Source organism: Macrotis lagotis, chromosome 4 (assembly GCF_037893015.1).
Source record: "Macrotis lagotis isolate mMagLag1 chromosome 4, bilby.v1.9.chrom.fasta, whole genome shotgun sequence".
NCBI classification, from domain to species: domain Eukaryota; kingdom Metazoa; phylum Chordata; class Mammalia; order Peramelemorphia; family Peramelidae; genus Macrotis; species Macrotis lagotis.
Window position 1 is genome coordinate 222,861,270 of NC_133661.1, and position 24,443 is coordinate 222,885,712.

Sequence of the window (24,443 nt, forward strand, 5' to 3'; positions counted from 1 at the left end):
TTCTTTCTTTCTCATGTCCCCCCCCCCTTAATTCTAATACCTCTTTCACAACATAACTAAGATGGAAATATGTTAGCACGATATAAAATTGTTCACTCCTTTGGAGAGGGGGGAATAAAAAAAATGTGAAACTCAAAACCTTGCAAAAGGATGAATAGTGAAAACTATCTTTGCATGTAATTGGAAAACATTTTTTTTAATTTAAAAAAAAAAGATTGCTCCCAGAGGTCTACTCTGAGGTGTAATTAACTAGAGATAAGAAAAGTCTGGCAGCTCTCTTTAGAGCCCATGTTTCCCCAGGAGGTCGGGATAAACCCAGAACTGGATTATTTTAAAGAAAGGGTGCCCAGGCCTCTGGACTCATCGTATCTATTACATATTCATAAGAATATTACCCTGGTAGCAAGTGAAAGTTGCAGTGGAGAAGGAAGAGAGTGGAGGTAGAAAGGAACCTTAGATATAATCTGTCCAACAAAACTGTGTAATCCCTAAGAGAAAACATATTTAATGGAATAGATTTCCAAGCATTTCTAATGAAAATGCCAGAACTAGGTAGACAATTTGAAATAGAAAAGCAGTTGCCAAAGAAAAGTAGAAAATTACACATATTTGTTTAATTGGAAGGAAATATGTGGGGATGAATTCCTTACATATTAATAAGGGATTGAGTTACAAATATTTTCTCAGAATCCTAAAAACTTCAAGGGTCATAGGGAAATGTAAAAATGGAAGGTTTTGAGGAGATTTTGTTGTTTTGATGGTCTTAGGAAAAGATGAAAATTGGAAGGTGAAGTGCAATAATGGGGAAGAAAAGAGTAGATAAGGGAGAGAAATAATTATAATAAAATGGAGGTAAGTAAGATGAAGATTATGTAATCATGAAAAGATGAAGAATAGGTACCCCATAAACCTCACTTTCATTTGAATTGAGCAAAGCAAGATTGAGCATAATTAGACACATTCACACTCACATATAGATATTTCAGTATAGAAATATATAGAAATGTTAAACTCAAAAAGGAAATAGGAGGGAATAGAGACAAGGGTAGGAGAGAGAGGACAGAAAGGTAGGGAAATAATGATTTTTAAAATTGAATGGGAAAAGAGAATTAAAAAGGAAGAAAGTAAAAATGTGGAATTAGGAATAAGGCAAGAGAAAGAGAAAGAGAAACTACACATCCCTCTTTTTTATTGAAATTGTATTTCATTTTTCCAATTACATGCTATGGTAGTTTTTTAACATGCATCTATTTGCAAATTTGTGAGTTACACATTTTTTTTTGACCATTCTACCTTCCCTCTCTCTCTCCTCCCCATGACTGTGAAGAGTCTGGTAAAAGTTGTACATTTACATTTGTATTTAACATGTTTACTAATAGTCATTTTGTGTAAGATTGTGTTAAAAACTAAGGGAAAAGAAAATCATCAGATAGGAAAGAAAAAATAAGAAAAGTTTTTACAAAGTAAACATAGAAGGCATTCAGATTCTGTGGGTTTGGGTTTTTTTTGGTTTGTTTTTTCCTCTGAATGTGGATAGCCTTGTCTATAACAGGTCTCCCAGGGTTGTCCCAGATTTCTGAACTGCAGAGAGGAGTGCATCCATCATATTTGATCATCTCACAATGTTGTTGTTAATGTGTACAATGTTCTCCTGGTTCTGCTCCTTTCACTCAACACCAGTTCATGTAATTCTTTGCATGCTTCTCTAAAGTTCATCCATTCATGATTTCTTCTTTTTTTTTAGGTGGTTTTTTTTTTTGCCAGGCAAATGGGGTTAAATAGCTTGCCCAAGGCCACACAGCTAGGTAATTATTAAGTGTCTGAGACCGGATTTGAACCCAGGTACTCCTGACTCCAAGGTCGGTATTTTATCCACTACGCCACCTAGCTGCCCCCCATTCATGATTTCTTATAGAACTATAGCACTCCATAACATTCATAAACCATAACTTCTTTAGCCATTCGCTAATTGATGAGCATTCCCTCAATTTCCAGGTTTTTGCCACTACAAAAGGAGCTGCTATAAGATTTTTGAACATTTGAGACTTTTTTCTCAGTTTTATATGCACCAAATAAAATGGCTTCTAAATGCTTCAAATAAAAGTTATTGAACTGAAAGTAGAAATGTATATTAAAACCATGACAGTGGGAGACTTTATATCTCTTTCTAACATTAGGAAATCTAACTAAAGAATAAAGAAAAAAGAAGCTAAGTATCTGAATCAAACTGTGGTAAAATTAAATATGATAGTTTTATGGTGATTATTGAATGGAAATAAATAAATTTATATTCGTCTTTAGTGGGACATGGCACTTTTCTTGTATTAGGTCAAGGTTTTCATAATTTGGCCCCAAATCACTATTCTAGCCTAATCTCCATATAATCTTGTTGTTGTTGTTGTTGTTTTGCAAGGCAAATGGGGTTAAGTGGCTTGCCCAAGGCCACACAGCTAGGTAATTATTAAGTGTCTGAGACCAGATTTGAACTCAGGTTCTTCTGACTCCAGGGCTGATGCTCTATCCACTGCGCCACCTAGCCACCCCAATAAAAAGTAATTAGAAGCTAAATAACATAGTTCTTAAAAACTGAGTCAAGAGAAAATTATAGAAATAGACTATTTTTACCAAAGAAAATTATAATAGTGAGCAACATACAAGAATTTATGAGAAGCAAAAAAACAATTCATTAGGGAAAATTTATGCCTCTAAATGCTCTCACCTCCAAAAAAAGAAAAGAACAAATCAATGAAGCAGGCATGCAACAACAACAAAAATTGAACAACAATAAATTAAAATTTTTCAATTAAGAAACTTTGAAAATTAAAGAATTAAAAGTGATAAATATGATGAATATAGGGAAATGTGATATAATATGTATAAGCTAATGATAGCATAACTTTAAAAGTGATGGTACAAAGTGAAGAAAACAACTAGGAAATCAACATATATATATAACTATATATATGATTGTTTACATATAAAATGACTACAATAAAACAATATCAAAATGATCATATAAACTTTGATGCAAAATGATAATGATAAAATTTGGCTCCTAAGAGAAAATAAAAGAAGACATATTCCTCAGCTTCTCTGTAAAGGTGGGAAACCATGAATATAGAACTATATATATTGCATATAAAGTCAGTTTTGCTAAACTATCACAAAGAACAACTTGGGGGAGGATGAGAAGAGGCAGAAAATAGTCTGTAAATCAAAGTGTATCAATAAAAATTTATTTGGGGGAAAAAACAGGTTAGACTAGAATGATGACTGGGGGAAAGATGGGAGGGGGGATAGATGTGAAAAATATCACAGAAGTGAAATGAATAAGATTGGTAACTGATGGGATATGTGAGATGGGGAAGAGGGAAGGACAAGGAAGTTTTGAAGTGAGCTTGAACTGAGAACCAATTGTTAAACTTTCAGTGTGAGCCTCTACACTGCAGAAATTTACAAACACTACAAATCATAACTTGTTTTTTTTGTTTTATTGATTGTCTAGACTTAAGAAGATAATGGAGAAAATAATACTGAATATTAAACTTAAATATGCCATGGACATTTTTTCCCTTCTGGAGAGTCAATTGTTAAATATTTACCAGTATATCACTGAAAGGTCAAAATTAACACCAAAAATTTAAACATGGGAGACTGGGTGAGAACAATTAATGAAGTCAAAAGGAGCCATTTGGGGAATGGGGGTGGGGAGGAAAGGAAAGTAATCAGCTAACTTGTGTGCATTTTAAATTTGAAGAGAGTCATCATCCAGGGAAAGGTGTTCCTATAGACAGAGGTATCTTAGGCAGGGCTGCTCAGAATCAAAATTATCTGCTCAGAGGTGGTAGTCACAACTATGGAAGTGAATGAGATTGTTGAGAAAGAGAAAAGAAACTGTCTAAAAACAAGAGATGAACCACAGATGTTCAACATTTAGCATTTATTTTACAATGATCTAGCAAAAAGATTGTCAAAATAGACAACTGATCTAAGAAAAAGTCTGTCCCTCTTGAAAGGACTAGACTTCAACCCCAAGAGGAAGAGACATCAACTAATTTTTGCTTATGATAATATTCCAGACATGTGATGATAGAAACTGGATAAGGCTAATTAGAATTACCTTTCTACAGAAAGACTGATTGGTTAAAATAGTATTTTACCTAAGTCGTTCTGTGAGTTATTAATAAATATTGACTGGAGTCAATTAGAACAATAGTGAGGCATAATTTAGTTTAAGCTTAAACCTTAAGGGATTTAAGGCCATATTTAGCCTTCCTAAAAATAAAGGGGAGGGGGGAAAGGAGTCAGCTATTTAATTAACAAGGTCCAGGCAAAATAAGTGCTCTTAGGCTGGATAAGACATTCCAGGAAAATAAATGATTAATAGACTCTGTATTACTTGTTTTAAAAAAAATCACAGGAAAGAACTTGGCTCAGCAGAGTAATGCTAACAACAAAGAGGAAAATGTAACTAGTCATCTGACAGAGATCAGTCCCCCTCAGCCTGTCATGTGTTAGTCTAAAAAAAAAAAAAGGAAAGAAAGATATGCGTACAAAGTGACTTAAAAAGTGCTTACAAGTTCGAAACAGAATTTGCTGCATAAACACTTTCCAATGCTCTGTAAAGGATATTACAGTAAATGACTATATTCTGGGACTCCCTTCAGCAAATTAGACAGATGTTCTTTTAAGGTTGACTATACCCCTATTCCTTTATTGTATGAACACCAGGGACACACAGGAACACTAATATCTCTGTAGATTGTTTAATTTAGACATTAGAATGTTTCTATAATAACCAGTCATGGGGCTGGGGGGAAGGTAATGAATAGAGAGTTGCTTTTAAAGCCAGGAAGAGAGTATGGCAATAGAGTTCAGGCTTAGAATTAGCGAAAGACCTGGATTCAAATCTTTCTACTGATACTGATAGAGAATGTGACCCTGAACAAGTCTCGGAGCCTTAGTCTTCTGCTCTTGTCAATTGAGGGAGCAGGACTAGATAACTTTGCAGGTCCTCTCCAGCTCTAAATTCATGACCTGATGATAGGACTTGAGTCTTATCTTTGTCACCAGGAATCTATGAAAATGAGTTAACTTTTGTGGACACCAAGAAATGGAAATTGAGGGGATGCCCATCAATTGGGGAATGGCTGAAGAAGCTGTGGTATGTGAATGTAATGGAATGTTATTGTTCTATCAGAAATGATGAGCAGGCAGATTTCAGAAAAATCTGGAAAGAATTTCATGAACTGTTGCTGAATGAAGTGAGTAGAACCAGAAGAACATTATACATAGCTACAGCTACGTTGTATGATGATCACCTGTGACTGACTTAGCTCTTCCCAGAACTACAATGATCCAAAGACTCATGATGGAAAATACTATCCACACACAGAAAAAGAACTTTGGAATCTGAATACTCATTGAAGCATATAATTTTGACTTATTAAAAATTCAGGCTTTTTTTTCTTTTCTTGTAGTTTTTCCCTTTTGCTCTGATTCTTCTTTCACAATATGACTACTATGGAAATATGTTTTATACGATTGTATATGTATAGCCTATCAGACTGCTTGCTGTCTTGGGGAGAGTGAGGAAAGGGAGGAATGGAGGAAAATTTGGAATTCAAAATGTTACAAAAATGAATGTTCAAAACTATCTTTACATGTAATTAGAAAAAATTGCTATTAAATTTTAAAAAGAAAGTAAAGTAACAGAAAGCAGTATATATATATTCTTTAATTTGAGGTGCTGGTAGCTGGGGAAAATTGAGATTTTCAGTGTTATCATTTCTAATTATAAATAGAGTTTCAATATGGTTGAGGTTTGTCCTGAAGCTAGATTTTAATGTGATTTCTTTTTTTTTTTGCAAGGCAAATGGGGTTAAGTGGCTTGCCCAAGGCCACACAGCTAGGTAATTATTAAGTGTCTGAAACTGGATTTGAACCCAGGTACTCCTGACTCCAGGGCCAGTGCTCTATCCACTGCGCCACCTAGCTGCCCCCACCAAAAAAGTGATTTCTTTTAAATTGAGATATTCTTCTATTAGGAAAATTGTAGTAAATCAGAACCTAATGCAAAATATATACTTGAGGGGCTACAAGGTGGTGCAGTGGATAGAGCACCGGCCCTGGAGTTAGGAGTACCTGAGTTCAAATATAGCCACTTAACCCCATTTGCCTTGTAAAAAAAACTAAAATACACACACACACACACACACACACACACACACACACACACACACACACAAACACACACACACACACACACACACACACACACACACACACACACACACATTAGTTGCCATTAAGGTGATATGCTTAGAAACATGAATTAGGTAACTATGGTCTTGAATACTTACTAGTCATTTGACCCTGAGCAAGTCACTTCACCTTTGTTTGCCTCAATTTCATCTGTAAAATGAGCTAATAATTTCACTTATCTTCCAGGACTGTAGTGAGGATCAAATGAGATAAATTGAAAGTTCTTAGCACAGTGTCTGCTTCATGATAAGCGACACACATGCACATAGGCACACTCGCATATCAACATATGTATATATATGTTAGTTATTATTTTTATTAAGTATTATTGCCCTATACTGAGTTTTGAATCCAACTGATAGAAAATGCCAAATTGATAGTTGGAAAAAGTGATTTTCTTTATAAGGAAATTCAGAAATACAACCAGGTGTATTGATGTAATTTGACTAGCAAAACAATTTGTGTTGGGTTTTAAAAATACATAATATTGCTTTTGTTTTTGCTAGGCTTCTAGTTTTATTATATTGTGATTTTTGAGAAATTGTTGTCTAAGAAATGCTATTAATTTGAAAAATTATGCCCAAAGGGTGTTAATCTTCTAATGATATAATTCTAACTTTTGTTCTGAGATTATGAATAAAGTGGGTAAGAAACGTGGCCTTAAAATGTGAAAACTATTAAATATTTAATTGGACATATTTTGCTTAAAATATTTATAATAGGGCAGTTAGGTGACAGAGTGGATAGAGCACTGGCCCTGGAGTCAGGAAGACCTGAATTCAAATCCGGCCTCAGATACTTGATAATAACCTAGCTGTGTGACCTTGCTTGGGCAAGTCACTTAACCCCATTGCCTTGCAAAAAAATATATAATAATTTTTTGTTGGAGAAAATAATAATAGCAGACATTTCTTAAACTGTCCTTGGGACCTTCTATTTGGGCAAAGTCTTAAGTCTGTGAGAGAAATTGATGACAGCAGGTTGTGAAGGTGTAAAGAACTTAGAAGCTTGCTTGTAGTAAATATTAAGTTTTAACCAATAATGTTTGGCCATCATTTATGAAAATTATGACATTGTACCTGTTAATAAAATTACATCTTTAAGCTAACAATAACAATAGAGCTTCGATTTAAATAGTTTATTTTGTCTTAGGGATTGATATTTATAGCTGTTATTCTGGAGGCTTATAATAACCAACATTTTTCTGGGGTTTTTGAATCAACTCTCATGTATTCACTGTACATGTGAAACTCCAGAATGTGATTATCTTTAATTTCTAAATGATTGATTTTTGCTCCAGGATGGATTTGAAGTAGAAAAAATTATAAAAAATGCTTATACAACATATCTATAGGTATATATATTTTACATATACTTATAAATTATTATAATTACTACATCATGAGAAAAACAACAATAACCCAGCCCTAAGTTGTGATAAGTGACATTTTGCTATTTGTGATAAAATCTCCCAAGACTATAATTTGATATTATTCTGGGTCTTGATTTCAGATCTGAATTTTCATTAAGCCAATAATACACCATTCAAGGGATATACCATTTGCTACCCAAAAGGAATATGAGCTGGGAACTATTACAGGTGGATGCCTGTGCCTGGAAAAGTTGAGGTAATCCCCTCTTGACTGCTTCTGTAATTATACTTTCACTAGTATGAAAGTATTGGGCTTTAAGTCCAAAAAAGGATTTTGTGACTTGTGTTATTAATATAGTTTAAATTTAGTTTTATGTGGCTAGAAAATTACCTTACTTCACAAGCTTACTGTAGAGGTTAGACACCTCTGGGGAAATTCAATGGTTATGATGAATTCTTAGACACCATCCAATGCTTACTTTGGGCACACCCAAAGTTTGTGTATTGTGTTTCCTAAATTAGATTGACTTACTTGCTAATGTATATCTCAAACTGTCTTTCTCTAGGAGACTATTACTAGTTGAGACCAATCAGGCAAATGTCCTTATACCCCCTTTTTTTTTTAGGTTTTTGCAAGGCAATGGGGTTAAAGTGGCTTGCCCAAGGCCATATAGGTAATTATTAAGTGTCTGAGGTTGAATTTGAACTCAGGTACTCCTGACTCCAGGGCCGGTGCTATCCATTGCGCCACCTAGCCGCCCCATCTGAACTCTTTTTAAAGTAATCTCACAGACTTGTGGAAGGAGCTATCCTTTCTTTCCAGTTCCCTTTCTCTACCAAAAAACCTAACAAAATTCTTTCTGAAATTGTTTCAGATTTGGGGGTTTGTTTCTCACAAATAACCTAGACTACTCTAAGGAGTTTGATGATGTCTTTATTCTATTATTATGAACTTGGAGCCCTACCTACAGTGTTCCCTCATATGGTTAGGGGCCAGTAACTTGCACTTCAGTTCCACTTAAGTACATAACATAAATTATCTTATATAAAAGGATATTTGTTTCAAAGATATACAAAGAACAAACATATATATATTTTTCTCAACACTTAAGGGAAACAATCACACCTACAAAAATTCATTCTCTGGGGAATATTGGGCTAAAAATATAATTTGGTTCTTATATAACACTGGACCCACCAAGCTCACATCCAAATGCAACACTATCCTCATTTCAGCTTCAGCTGCATGGATCCAGAATATTGTTACTTGCTCTTCGAGACATTAATGTAGCCTGGAATGTCTCCAGACCCCTTGAACTCATATAATCCTAGAGGTTCCACTCCCTTCCCCTGGAATAGAAAAGAGGTGTTCATCACTATTAGGTATGAGACCCTAAACAGAGTCCAAATGGAAGCAAAGGATTCCATGTAAATGATAATTCCCTTCTCTAGCTCATGTTATAGATTGAGAAACTGAGATTAAAGGGGTTAAGTGACTTGCCCAGGATCACAGTTATCATCTGAGATTTAATTTTCACTTAAGTTTTCCTGACTCCAGGCTCAGCACTCTATCCTTTAGGACTTCAGGCTGCCCATAATAACTTGTTAAGAAAACAAAATGAACCAAGAATGCTTATTTATATATATAAAACATTTGTATATTCACACACATATATGCATGATATACATAATATATATATAGTTACACACACACATTGAACAAGCTTTGTATATCAGTGAATTAATCAATAAGCATTTATTAAGCACTTAATATGTTTCAAGTGCTTTTAGACACTGGTGATACAAATACAAAAAATGAAATGGTTCCTTCCCTTAAGGAGCTTCCATTTAACTGGGGGGGGGGGATGTAACATATATTGGGTGATTGCCAGGATGGGGAGAATTGCTTTAGGCCAGGTAGAGAGACTTAATCTTTTTTGTGTCATGAATTCCCTTGGCAGTCAGATAGATCTTATGGACTCATCAGAACAATTAATAATTTTACTTATTAATAGTTTAAATAATTTAATTGATAAAATAAAATTAATAAAATACCTAGATTACTCACAAAAACAATTATATTGAAATACAATTATCAAAATTTTTTTTTAAAAAAACAAGGTCACAGATAACAGTTTAAGAGCCCCCGGCCTAAGTAATCACAGACATTATAACCATAGGAAAGTAGACTATCATGGTAGATAGTAAAATGTTTATATCTAGACCTGCTGCCCTGATGGGTGAATAGATAGACTAGCCTAGATATGACTAAGTATAAAGGACTGAGATGAGGATTGTCTTAGTCATCTTGCAATCCCAGCAGCAATGTCTCAGGGTGAGTCACAAAACTGAGTTGCTTAAATTCCAGGGAAAGGGAGGAGGATCTTTAGACACACATCTAGAAAGGTTTTACTTCTTGTGGTGAGAAGTGGATGGTGGCTGATATTTTGAAAATTGTGCAATGCTTTCAACAATACCAAGAAATTCCCTGACACATCCATCTTTTTATCATAAATTCCTAAACTTCTCTATAAAAACTTTAATCTGAAGTCTTATTATGCTAAGGGAGTGACTTTGACAATCTGGGTTTCTACAATATTAAAAAGACTTCAAGGTCACTTTAAGAAATAGTTTGCTTTCCAAAACTATTCCAGTTAAATTCCAGGGAGAAATTTATCCACAGTAGTTTGGACACTTGGTGTTGAATTCCTTGGTTTTGACAACTCTTGAAGCAAAGAAAAATTAAAAATGATCCTCAGTTCTGTGCATATTCTTTCTTCTGAAGTAACAATAAGGGGACAGGATGCTAAAGATCACAGTTTTCAAACCATCTATAAAGTTCAAATTAGCTCTCAGTATTCTAAATGTGAGATCTTTTGTCCATTGACCAAGAAGTGGACATATCACTGGGGAAGTGCATACTAGCAATTTAATATCCTTCCTATAAAGGAAACACAAAGAATAAGGAACTTGAACTAAAGTTTTCCTTAGAGATGTTTTGTCATTCATTCAAGGTCAACAAGAAATTATCTCACGGGGCATTTGTAGCATGGATGATAAATATTTGCAAAAAAAACTACTATAAAAATAACTGCAGTTTATAAACCAAATGTTTTTGCAAACAATGATGGAATAGACAAATTATATAAACTCAATGAGATCTAAATTTATCAGCAAATACTTTCACACTCCTTTATAAGTTTGTGTTTATTAATGTAAATATTTGTGCGAATGTACATATGTTTACATATATGGGCACATGTGCATTAGGTATAGTTCATTTATATGAAGTAATTTAGTGTTTAAAGGATCCCTGAGCTCATTTGTATATAATTTTTTTAAACTTAGAGGGCATATCTAAAAAATGAAAAGAATCACATAGCTATTTAGAGACTGAAGGATGATTAAGTAAGGACTGCTGAATTTTCAGGAGGAATTGTTACCAAATAAATTTAGGTCCCCGGATACCAAGAGGATCTTATTTTTAGCATTGAGGATATAGGAAGTTAAGGCTGACGCTGCCCAGAAGTGGTCACAAATGGATAGGAAATGTCTCAGCAGAGGCTTAAAAAAATGACTTTGTTGGAGCTATTTGAAGAACTAGTAGAAGTTCATTAACAAGAAGACCAGCTTTTAGTTTCTGTTGAATAATAAAAGATTAAGGTTAATGGAAAATAACTTCAGTTTTAGCTATTGCCCATCAGTATCATTAGGAGAGGGGAAGTTTTTCAAAGATGCCTGTCACTTTTTTTTTTCTTTTTCATTGCCCCTCTCTGGTTTAACAAGAGGAAATGGAAAGGCTGCTTTTGTGTCTGTTTTGCAGTTTAAGAAGAGATGCTGAGATGTAAAAATATTCTGGTGAGTGAGTTTGCAGTGCTATGGCTCAAAGGGAATTGCTAGCTGGTTTAATAGTGCAATACTTTTCTAATGGACTTTTAAGGTGATTATAAGTTGACAGATTCTGTAAATGCTATATCAATTCAAAAATAGAAGAGAAGAGAATATCCCCTGAGGAGTGGGAGAGCCTGCAGAGAAGCAATTAGTAGAGAAGCAGCTTAGTTTGAGGTAGGTTTCGGAATGGATCAACCATATTAAAGTCTATGGGCTACAGTTGAGCACATGGATTTTCCTTCTTCATGTGCTTTCCTCTGTGTGTTCTCTTTCTCACAGACACCTTGATACAACAGTGGGAGAATGTGATACAGGTTTATGTGTGGATTATAATGCATGCTTTAATATTGTGCTGTTATGATTCATTTTCTTTAATGATAAGTAAATCAGTCAATAAACATTTATTAAACACCTACTGTAACAAGGATACAAATAAGAAAAATATAGTCCTGCCTTCAAAGAACTTGGGAGACCACACACAAAAAGAAAGAGGGCAGAGAGGGGAAAGGGAGAGCATGGTAGAGTCCCTTTCAAGGGGTATAGCTCTGCCTCACTGAAATCTAATTCCTGTGCAGTCATGATGGAATGTAGGAAGGAATGAACAAGTCTGCCCAGAGAGTGAGTGGTATCCACACAAATCCATATGGAGTGAGAAATTGGAGGATATATATATATATATATATATATATATATATATATGCATATATATATAGTAAGTTCTGAATTCTTTGGGCAAGGGTTTTTTATATACATAGACACAAATATATGTATATAGCTATACATAAAAATATGTATGAAGGATATTGTGTCTCCACCTCTGCACCCCACTATTCATTATTCATGTGGTCACAGAAATACTTTGAAAGATGTCAATGCCCCAGGCTGTTATCATAAGCTGCTATTACTTTAGTGATTGAGAGGCCTTAGATTGAGTTAGAGAAACAATTATTCATTGGTTGGTGGGAAATAAGCTACCCAATGTGCATTTCATTCTGTTGGCTCTTAAATTTCTGCCAACTATTCCCATGAACTGTGTCTATTTGTGGGAGAATATAGTCCAGGTTTTTGTAGCTACTATTTTTAGTAATGTCTTTGCTAAAAGCTAATTGTTTCTATTAGCTGAATATATATATATAATATGCATACATATAAGCATATTTGTAGCTCTTGTAATTTTTTAAATTTCACCTAAATTTCACCCAGTATTCTTCCCACTATCTGTCTCCCTTCCCATAAAACAAATAATTTTTATAGATAAAAAAAAACAAAGAGGAAAAAAATCAGCTAAATTGATAAATAAATTCATATAGGCTGATTTTTTAATGAAAATTCCTATAATAGGATAGGAATTCTATAGGCATAGGAGTTCCTACAGTACATAGGCTACTTCTTAGAACCTGAAGGCAGGAGTCTCTTGTCCTGGAGGACCCAGTATAAAAGTGAGTGCAAAATTGAGGAATGCAACAGCATGGGATGAAACTCATTTATTTTTCCCCCTGGATTTTGCAAGGCAATGGGATTAAGTGACTCACCCACAGGAACACAGGTGGGCAATTATTAAGTACCTGAGGTCATATTTGAATTCAGGTCTCTTGACTCCAGGGCTAGTGCTCTATCCACTGCAGCACCTAGTTGCCCCAAAACCTATTCATTCTTGAACTCAATTTGTATCTGGTTCTGCTTCTGTTAGTTACTACACTGATTACATCAAACTCCAAAATATTGCAGAACCTCTTGGAAAAGATCTTCAACCACTCAAAGGAATTTAGCCCAATTTTCCACACAGGAAAGTTGTCTATGTAATTATTATTATTCAGATGACAATATGAATTTGGATGGACAACTTTTAGAGTTTATCTATCAGTAATATATATATATGTATATATACATATATACATATATATATATTATATCTGTAATGGACATTCCAGATGAACACTGAATTGGATTCAGAACTGAAAAAGAGGATGACAGTGGACTGATTGCTGTTGAGAAATTGCATAGGCAGTATTTCAAAGCAAAATAATAATCATATTGGGTGCCATCTGCTGTCATATAGGGAGAATTGCATACAGAAATAGGAACCTGACAACCATCTTAGGACAGCTCAGAAAATCATTATTACTGGAGTTGGAAGTTATTTATTTTTTTAACTTTTTTAAAATTTGAAACTTGAACACCAAAAAAAGAGCAATTCCATATATACATACATATATATGTATTTATATGTGTGTGTGTATATATATATACATACATACATACACAGAGAACCCAAAAAAGATAATTCAGTGAAATCATGAATCTCCATTACTTTCTTTTTTTAGTAGTGTTTTCCCTATTACATGTAAAGATAGTTTTTAACATTCATTTTGTTTTAGGTTTTTGCAAGGCAATGGGGTTAAGTGGTTTGCCCAAGACCACATAGCTAAGTAATTTTTAAGTGTCTGACGTCATATTTGAACTCAGGTACTCCTGACTCCAAGGTCTGGTGCTCTATCCACTGCACCACCTAGCTGCCCCCCAACATTAATTTTTTATAAGATTTTTAATTCCAATTTTTTCTCCCTCCCTTACTCCACCCCAAGATGGCAAGCAATCTGATATGTGATATAACTATATTTCTTTCAAATCTGTCCTATGTGTGTGTGTGCTTTTTTCAGACTTTCCTTCTGTTCTTTTTTGTGCATTTAAAGAATGTTATAATAGACATTATTATTGACATCACAAATGCTACCCCTACCCAACAATTAAAAAACAAATGAAAGAAATTAAAACTGTTTGTAACAAATAAGTATAGTCAAGCAAAATTAATCCACACAGAAGCCCTATCCAAAAATGTGTATTTCATTCTGTACTTTGTATCCATCACTTCTCTTCCCAGGAGATGAATAACAGTTCATGATGGGTACTCTAGAGACATTATTAGTAATGACATTGATTGGATTTTTTTTTACATCTTTCAAGTAGTTTTTCTTTATGATGTTGCTGTTCTCCTAGTTCTCTACTAGTTCATCCTACCCAGGATTCTCTGAAATGGTCTCTTCCATCATTTCTTGTGGTACAATAATATTCCTTACAATCATATACCACAACTTTTTTCAGGTATTTCCCAATTGTTTAAGAGATCATTTAAGACACTCTCTTCCTCCCTTTTAAATTTAGTACTTTTCTTTCTTTTCCTCGGAGTGACCAGAGATATCACTGTGCACATTTCACATTTCAATATTAGCAGAGGCCACTGCATGCCACCTAGAGGTTTTTGTAGTTATTGAAAATGGGGAGATGACAGACTAGGAATTCTTTGAAAGGAATTTTTTTTAAAAAATTAGACATTTAGTAAAACAGTGTATTTAACAGCAGAAAGTGAAATTCTATTATAACACAAAAATGCTAAATTGAAACTTAATATCATTATATTATGTAACTTAGTCTTTAAATTGAGTTTTGAGTCAAGTTGGTTATCTGATTTATAAAAAGAAATTAGGGGAACTATCCCCCTGGGTCATGTTGAAAGGTCATGTGACTATATACTATAACTTGATATTAGACTTGTAACTTGTTATTAGACTAAAATGCTATTATCCCTTTAATTAAATATAATTTCTTCATAACTCTACAGGGTTTACCAAGGGAAAGTGATACTTGGAAACATTGTGATAAAAGTTTGTAAAATTTCCCTCTCTGTGAAAAATTTTCATCTATGTTAATTCGTTGTAATATTAATCTGATATTGACAACAGCTGTATCCAACTTTGCTTAATGAAATTAGGGACAGAAACCCTGTATATTTTCATTGTATTGCTGTTTTGATGCAGATTTTTGACTCAGCTGAAGTTAAATGTTGATAACAATCCTTCTGCTCTCAATGAACATGATTTAAAATAACTTGGAATTCCCCTTTGATCCAAACTACTGTAATGAAATGAGTTGTGAATTTTTCTGATTAAACTATGTCCCTGCTTATAACTCTCATAGGAAAGTTTCTATTTTTCAAGTTAATAAAAAGTGGAAGTTTAACATTTTGTCATTGGATGGAAATATTTTAAAATACTGTAATAATTGTAAGTAATTTTGTAATTTTTTTGTAAGTAATTGTAATTTTTCTTGTGATATGATAATCTTTCTTTGATATGAATTTGTTTCCATTTCTATGACATAAGTGAGAATTATGGTAATATACTGAATTTATCACAAGTATATAATTTAAATCTCTCTTTGAAGTATATTTGAATAGAAGAACTTCTAAAACAAAAATATGTAAAGTCATTATTTTCATAAGGTTAAAAGGTTATTTTATAAGGTTAAAAAACAAACAAAACCCAAACCTCTATGCTGTTTTGACTGTTCCAAGAAATGAAATTGAGTATGAAAACATTGATCAGTGTAATAATTCATGTATTATCCTATATGAAAACCTGATTTCTTATGACTGGTTATATTTAAAATTAGTAACACCTTTGAAATTTTTAATTTAATCATCTAAGATGTTCTTATTGTTTAGGGGTTTTTTTTAGGGTTTTTTTTTTTTGCAAGGCAAATGAGGTTAAGTGGCTTGCCCCAGGCCACACAGCTAGGTAATCATTAAGTGTCTGAGATCGGATTTGAACCTAGGTACTCCTGACTCCAAGGCCAGTGCTTTATCCACTACGCCACCTAGCCACCCCTGTTCACATTGTTTAAAAGATTTCTAAAAATGATGATTTGTATTTATGTCTATTTTTAAACATGGTTAATAACTGAACATATTCTACTATAAAAATTCATTTAAGTACTACAAACAATCAGGATTTTTTAAATATAAATTTCAAGTTTATGTTTCATTTTTAAGCAGTATTTATATACAACAATAGTAAAGGGTGTGAGGTTTTTCTGTGATCATATATTGTTGCCACTGTAAAATTATAAACACTGAACAGCATATTCTGATCTATAAATTTAGAGCTACATCTCTGTCTGATTAAAGGAAATTGCTATTACAATTAACCAATTCTAATAGCCAGATAGGCTAATGTATCATCTTAGTATTTCTTGTTAGAATTAAGATTCTTTAGTTTTTCAAAATGGAATGTTAGCAAGTGTGATAAAGTTATGTGACAGGATATTGGTCTCTATTATAACTATCTTGAGTTTTGTTAGAAGGATGACCTGTGGTTTATTTTATTTTTTCATTTTTATTAATTTTTTAAAGAGGAATTCATTTCTAGTTGTTTTTTTTTCTTTCTGATTGCTTTCAAACATGGACAAAAGGTTAAAATTGTTTTTATAAATAGGATATTTATATTATATTTATAATATATTATAAATATATAATATAATATAAATACAATAATACATAAATATTACAAATATAATATATTTATATTATATAAATAGAATATTATAAATAGAAACACAATGATCAAAAATGGTAGCAAATATCTATGTTCTTTATTCCTTTCAAAGTTATTTTTGTGAAATAGCAAAACAGCATCTTCCAATTGGAGGGGAAATAAAATGTCAATATTTTAAAATGAGTCTTTTAAAATTAGATTATGAAACAGATTTGATTCTCAAAATTTTCTGTTTGTAACCAAGGTCTATGTGACAATTGAGAAATCAGAGAGCTTCCAAAATCCTAAGTTTTGACCTGATAAAATTTGTGTTGAGCTATTTCTTTTACCAGAAAAGAAGATACCTGCAAGTAATCTGAATATACCTGGGGAAAACCTGGTCATTAACTGATTCCCAGAGATACAGAAAGATATCAGATATCTCCAGAAGAAGAAATGAACCTGAAGTTTATATTGTTTACTTTCTCCCTTTTGACTTTTCTTAAATGTATGGTTGTCTAATCAAAAGGAACTGCTCACTTTTGAATTTAACTTGTCCCCTTGACTTTGTAAATGTGTCAGTCAGCTTTATGACCGCCCTCTATAGAAAGACCTTTTCTTTGTGGCCTGCCTGTTGCTAAAAAGCAACCCTAGGTCTCCAAGAGATGCAACCTCTCCCTCCAATATGCCCCTCATTTTTTTCCCTATACCTCTTTAATTGATCTATAGCTGACATAATGATGTCATCTTTGATCTAAAAGGGGAAAATGTCAAAATGTTGTAATAATACAAAAAATAATAATGATGTTTCTCCACAAACTATATTCCTGGTAAAAAAAAAAGCTGATTTCTTTAGACGGTATTCAACCTTCAGCTTATTAAAAGTCATCTTTTGCCTATAGGTAAGAAGTCAATGACTTCTTATCTCCTCCTTTGTCAGGAAGACAAAGATCAGGAGACTTTTCCTGCCCTCCTGATGTTAAACTCCAGAGAAAATAATTAATCATATAGTACTGTGTAAGGATGATCAAATTAATATGCTGGTCTCCAGGAGAGTTTAAGGTTTTATCTTCTCTTGTTATGTATATTCTGTGTTCCTTCCCTTGCTATTAGAGAATTCTGATCTCCCTCAGTTTGGTGTGGTCATTACCAGAATGGCCTCTACCTATTGGTTAATGGTAAATCCCAGAGAATAAAACTTCATGTCTAATCTATATTTTTGGTCATTTTATTTTAACTCTATATTTTAAAGGTTTTTAGTATTTAGGATTCACATAGGTAAGGTTTACCACTTTCTGTTCTAGGGTATTTATTCTCCCAACTCTTTTCTCAAGATTTTTTAATTTTTATGTCTTACTTTTCTTCAAATATTCATGTAATATTTGTATAAAGTCATTTTCCCCCTTTGAGCTTCTGTTTGCAGTTGTTGGGGAACTGCAGTTTCATTTGAGGGAATATTTGGATTGGCAATAATTTTTGATATTGGCAGGAATTTTCTTTGGTTTACTAATCTCTCCAAGCTTCTGAATTGGGGATTAGCACCACCTCTTGCAACACTTTGGGATGGGCCAGTTGGCCTTCATAGTCTTTTTTTTTTTCTTTTTTCTTTTTTTTGGCCTTCATAGTCTTGACCTGGACCTGGTTCATATATTAGCCTCTATTTAGAGATTTAGAACCCTGAATCTTCAAGTCCCTTCCTGGTGTAGCAGGACACAGTGGTAAAATCTCTGGAATCCCTAGGCTTGGAATATCCAAATCTGAGTGCACAAAACTGAATACTCTTAATGCAACTAGTCAGTGATTTTTCAAACTTTCTTGAGATTTTCAAAAATCTTGAGATTTTCTGATCACTTTAGAGATTTCTCAGGTAAGACCTCGATTATTGCTGCCCCTATACATAGAACCTTGCAGATTATGTGTCCTTCTTGCCAATCTGGTTATTCGGGGAAGCATTGTCATTGTTTTTGCTAGTAACTCCCTTTCCTAATGACCTCACTATATTTTATCATTTGATTTCTTGATCATTATTTAGTCTAATGCAAACTTCAGGGTTTGACTCGGGAGTATTCCTCTTTAGGGAACTATCTGAACATAGATTTAAAGGGATTTTAGCAATCACTCAGTTCAATGATCTTATTTTTTTAGAAAGATTTTATTTTGAATTTTACAATTTTCCCCCTAATCTTGCTTCCCCCCTCCCACATAGGGCAGTCTGTTAGTCTTTACATTGTTTCCATGGTTTACATTGATCTAAGTTGAATGTGATGAAAGAGAAATCATATCCTCTTTTTTTTTAAGGTTTTTGCAAGGCAAATGGGATTAAGTGGCTTGCCCAAGGCCACACAACTAGGTAATTATTAAGTGTCTGAGGCCAAATTTGAACTCAGGTACTCCTGACTCCAGGGCCAGCCAGTGCTCTATCCATTGCATCACCTAGCCGCCCCAAGGAATCATATCCTTAAGGAAGAAACATAAAATATGAGATACAGCAAAATTAAAGGTAATAGTCTTTGGTTTTTGTTCAAACTCCACAATTCTTTCTCTGGATACAGATAGCATTCTCCGTCGCGGATACACCCAAATTGTGCCTGATTGTTGCCCTGTTGAAATGAGTGAGTCCATGTTGCTGTTAGGGTGAACAATGTCCCTCTGATTCTGCTCATCTCACTCAGCATCACTTCATGCAAATCCCTCCAGGCTTCCCTGAATTCCCATCCCTCCTGGTTTCTAAGAGAACAATAGTGTTGTTCCATGACATACATATACCAGTTTATTAAGCCATTCCCCAATCTATGGACATTCACTTAATTTCCACTTCTTTGCCACCATAAACAGGGCTGCTATGAATATTTTTGTGCAAGTGATGTTTTTACCCTTTTGCATCATCTCTTCAGGGTATAGACCCAGTAGTGGTATTGCTGGATCAAAGGGTATGCACATTTTTGTTGCCCTTTGGGTGTAATTCAAAATTTCTCTCCAGAAAGGTTGGATGAGTTCACAGCTCTGCCCACAATGTATTAGTGCCCCAGATTTCCCACATCCCTTCCAACATTGATCATTATCCTTTCTGGTTATATTAGCCAGTCTGAGAGGTGTGAGGTGGTATCTCAGAGATGCTTTAATTTGTATTTCTCTAATAATTAGTGATTTAGAGCAATTTTTCATATGACTATGGAATTATCTTATTTTATAAAGAAGGAACTGGAGGTCCAAAGAGGGAAAGTATTTTATCTAAAGTAACAGTTATCTAATGAGACACACTAGAATACCATTACCTCTTTATTTACATTTTATTTAATTCAGTTTAATAATAATTTCACTCATATTATTTTGGAACAATTCTTTTTTACTCTTCTTGCCCAATAAAGATATCATGTACTTAAATGTATATTGGTAAATATTTAACAACTGGCTCTTTGGACACTAGCACACTTATAAATTTAACCTGCATTGTTAACAGTTCTTCACTCCATTGAGTATAGACAATCAATAAAACAATAAATTAATCCCTAATTTTTAATTATTTGACAACTTCTGAAATGTAAATGCTCATGCTGAAAATTTTAAAATCGATCTCAGACATGGGCAGGAGCTGATTCCAGTACACCCCTCAGGAGTAAATCATTTCTCAGAGGTTCAGCTTATTCATTTATAAGGAGGATTAAACTAGACTGCCTCTAAAGGTTCTTTCAGCTCTGAATCCTATTATTTGTATAATAATTAACAAACATGTAAGTGATCATCATGTGCCAGCCACTGTGCTAGGGATACAAAGAAAAAGCAAAAAAAGGTCCTGCCCTTCAAGAGCTTTATATTAAATTATCTCATCTAATATTATGTAATATATTACTTAATATTATGTAATTAATAATATTATGAGCATACCCAATTTTGCTTCCTCTACCACACTGAGCAGCTAGATGGTACAGTGAGTAGAGCCCAGGATTTGGAGTCAGGAAGACCTCAGATATATATATTTACTGTGTGACCCTGGGTAAGTCACTTAACCCTGGAATCTCTAGGCCTAAGATAGCCAAATCTGAATACACCAAACTGAACATTCCTTATGCAAATTCTTATTTCCAAACTTTCAATCTTGGTATTTTCTGATTGCCTCTCATCCAGAACTATCTCCAGAGTTATCTTGATTCATATCTGGCCACTGGACCCAGATGACTCCAGAGGAGAAAGTGAGGCTGAGGACTTTGCAAACACACCTCTCTGATGTCATGGTCTACTTCCAGAATGATGGACAAGCAATACTACTGATGACAGGAAAGGACTGCATTCCTGCTTAAAGAGCTTAAAGATCAGGGTTCCTTTAAATGAAAAACTCACAAATTCCCTTTTTCTCCCAGTTCTCTGAAATGGGTTTGGTGATGTTTGTTTCTGTTCTGTGTTTCTCAGTTTTCAGTTTCTCTGATGCCCAAAGTTTCTCAGTTTCAGGTGCCCAGACTGTCCTCACGGGTCAGGATTAAAAGCCATGGAGACCTTGGAGCCAATAAACCAGAAGCCAAGGTGTATGGGCTCCCTGGGGATGGGATTGGCTTTGCAGTTGGAACTGGGACTGTGTTCTATGGAACTGAGTAATGAACCAAATCCTTCTCCCCCAAAATTGAGGTGATGCAGTGGGAGGATTCCCCCAAGCTTTAAGGGTAATAAGTATATATTTAAGATTATGACTTAAGTAAATATATTCCTTTGTAAAAAACTTCAGCATTACAATTATTTTTATGAGCTTTCAATATATAATACTATCTTGTATTTACATACAGGATCATTGTATAGTGCTTTATAAACTTGTTGTTTTTATCCTCACAAAGTTCCTTGAAAGTGGAAGAAAGAGTGGCTATTATTAATCTCTTTTCAGCTTCATGATTCAGATGAACTAAAATGAGTTAAAGTAAAAAAAAAAGAAATTTGTCTGATGTTGAGTAGCAAAGTCTAGACTCAAATATTCTTCCCTTTAATCTGACATGCTTTTGCTCATTCAATGTTTTAAAGTGTTTCTATTATCAAGTCTATTACTTGGGCTCTTGTCCTAGTTCTGCTACTAAATAACTTGAATGATCTTGGGCAACTACTTCCAGTTTCCTTATATGTAAAATGATAGGTTTGACCTTGATATTATCCATATTCCCTAACAACAGTCAGTAATCAAGGGATCTCAATAAACAATTATATTCTTCATTTTGGCATGATAATGATCCTTGTCACTGCTACTGAGTTTAGATGTATCTCAAAATTCTTTTCTGTATCCTTTTCTATTCTCCTTTCTCCACAGAGACATTATGTCTATGGATAAATCTATAAGGATACTCCTAGTCTACTCCCCACTCCTAATTCTCCATCATCAATGGTCTTGGATATTTTCAAATTGAATGTCTCAGAGACATCTTGAATATGATGTGTTCAAAACCAAAACTTATCTTTCTTCCCATTCTCTTCTGAACTTTCCTATTACTGTGTAAGGCATCCTTCCAGGCACCCAAATTTACAACCATGGTATTTATTATCCTTTACTCCTCATTCGGACTTATCCCACAGACTCATTAATCAATACTTTTTTCTAGCTCCATATCATTTCCCAAATATACCATTTTTTCTCCACCCACACAGTTGGCCCTACCTCATGCCCTCATCATTTTTTTTTAGGTTTTTGCAAGGCAGTGGGGTTAAGTGGCTTGCCCAAGGCCACGCAGCTGGGTAATTATTAAGTGTCTCAGGTTGGATTTGAACTCAGGTACTCCTGACTCCAGGGCCACCTAGCAGCCTCAAGCTCATCATTTTTAACCTCATCTTATTTGAAATTGCTTTGCAACTGGTCCCCATGCCAGTCTTCCACAAAGCTGGCAAAGTGATTTCCCTAACTTTCTGGCCTGACCAAATCACTTCTCTACTTGACAAACCCCAGGGTTTCCCTATTAGCTGCAGGATCATCAAATAGAAGAGCCCTGGGATGGGCATTTTAAAGCTCCTTTTTACCTTTCCAATTCACTTAAACATCATTTCCTTCCACACTCTCTAGGTCTAGCCATATTGACCTTGCTGTTCTTCAAGTGCTCCTTCCTTTTGCACTGACCATCCTCCATGCCTGGAATGTTCTCTCCACACTTGTACATCATGGAATCCTTGGGTCCCTTCAAGACCAAGGTCAAAGGCATTTACTCTGGGCAGCCTTTCCTGTTTCTCAAGCTGTCAATGTTTTCTTCTTCAAGGTTACTTTTTATTTGATTCAAATAAGTCGGATATAATCTATATTTTTCCTGTGGTCTCCTTTATTGAATATAAATGGAATGGGGGTGGGCTAGGTGGCCCAGTGGATAGAGCATGGGCTCTGGAGTCAGGACCTGAGTTCAAATGTGACCTCAAATACTTAATAATTACCCAGCTGTGTGGCCTTGGGCAAGTCACTTAACCCCATTGCCTTGAAAAAAAAATCCAAAAAAAAAGAATATAAATGGAATATAAATCCCTTGAGGGAAGGGATGGTTTCATCTCGTCTTTGTAACCCGGTCCGATGTTGATAAATAGTAAACAAGAAAAAGATTTGTTGGTTTCGTGGCGCCACTGGAGTCGATAATTTGCATTGGGGGAGGTTCCTTCCAGCAGCTGACAAATAGCCGGCTCGGAGGCCTCCTCTCTCAGCCACTCAGCGATGAAGTTAGACCCAGAGGTTGACGTCACTCGGTAGAGGAAAGTTACATGGAGGCGGGCAGCAGACTTCTTCCTAACCGGGTGGAGCGCTTGTCACTCACTCGGTAGGCCCGCTTGGCCCCGCCCCAAGTGGGTGTGGCCTGGTGGAGTTGAGGCCGTCGCCACCACCAGCAACAGCCGCCGGCTGAGGGTTTAACAGAAGCGGTGTTCAACTGCGCAAGTCTGGTGCGCGCCTGGTCCCACCCCTTCATCGGTTAGTCCAATCAGAGAAAGGAGGGCGTGCCCTCGAACAAGGACCCTCGCCGTTCTAGACGCCTTCGCCGTTCCGCGTTTAGAGCCGTAGCTCCGGCATTGCCAAGGACACTCTGTTTTGGGGTCCTCGCTCCGTCCTTCCACGTCTCCCGGAAGAGAGAGTGGGATTAAGGGGCTGCCTGATCCCGAGGAGCTGGGCGAGTGGCCTGTGGCTCCCCCCTTCCTCCATCTGCGGAGGGAGGAGGAGGAGGAGGAGGAGGAGGAGAAAGAAGGGAAGAGGAAGGCAGCATCGGTCCCTTGGCTCCGGGAGCTGGGACTGACGCAGTCAGGTGAGGCGGAGGCGCGGCCTGAGGCCTCTGCCCCGGGGTGGGGGGGGTGGTGGTAATGACCGTGGACCCTTCCCTTCCTTAACCAGGAGCTGAGTGGGCTCGTCGCCCTCCTCTTCTCCCCCGCCAGCCCCCACCCCTTGTTTCCGAGCCCCTCCTCCATTCCTTCTCTGCCTCTAAAAGGGCGAGGGGAGGGGGCCTTAACCTTTGGGTCAGCCGTGGACCCCTTTGGTAATGCTTATGGACTCTTCTCAAAATAATATTCCGAAATAGTGAGAGATATAGGACTACAACAGATAGCACTTGCAATGGAAACCAAGGGTTTTGTGTGTGTGTGTGTATTTTTTTTCTTATCCAAGTTCGCCCCTTCAG

General features: G+C 35.4%; 1 protein-coding gene across 1 annotated transcript in view; it reads left to right on the plus strand.

The window, feature by feature from the left end:
• The first annotated feature begins 23,829 nt into the window (after positions 1 to 23,829).
• Positions 23,830 to 24,443, plus strand: part of GOLGA5 (golgin A5) — a 28,285-nt gene continuing 27,671 nt past the window's right edge. Inside the window, exon 1 of the mRNA XM_074235438.1 lies at positions 23,830 to 24,074. The gene's annotated coding sequence lies outside the window, so the exon portion shown is untranslated. The remainder of the gene's footprint in view (positions 24,075 to 24,443) is intronic.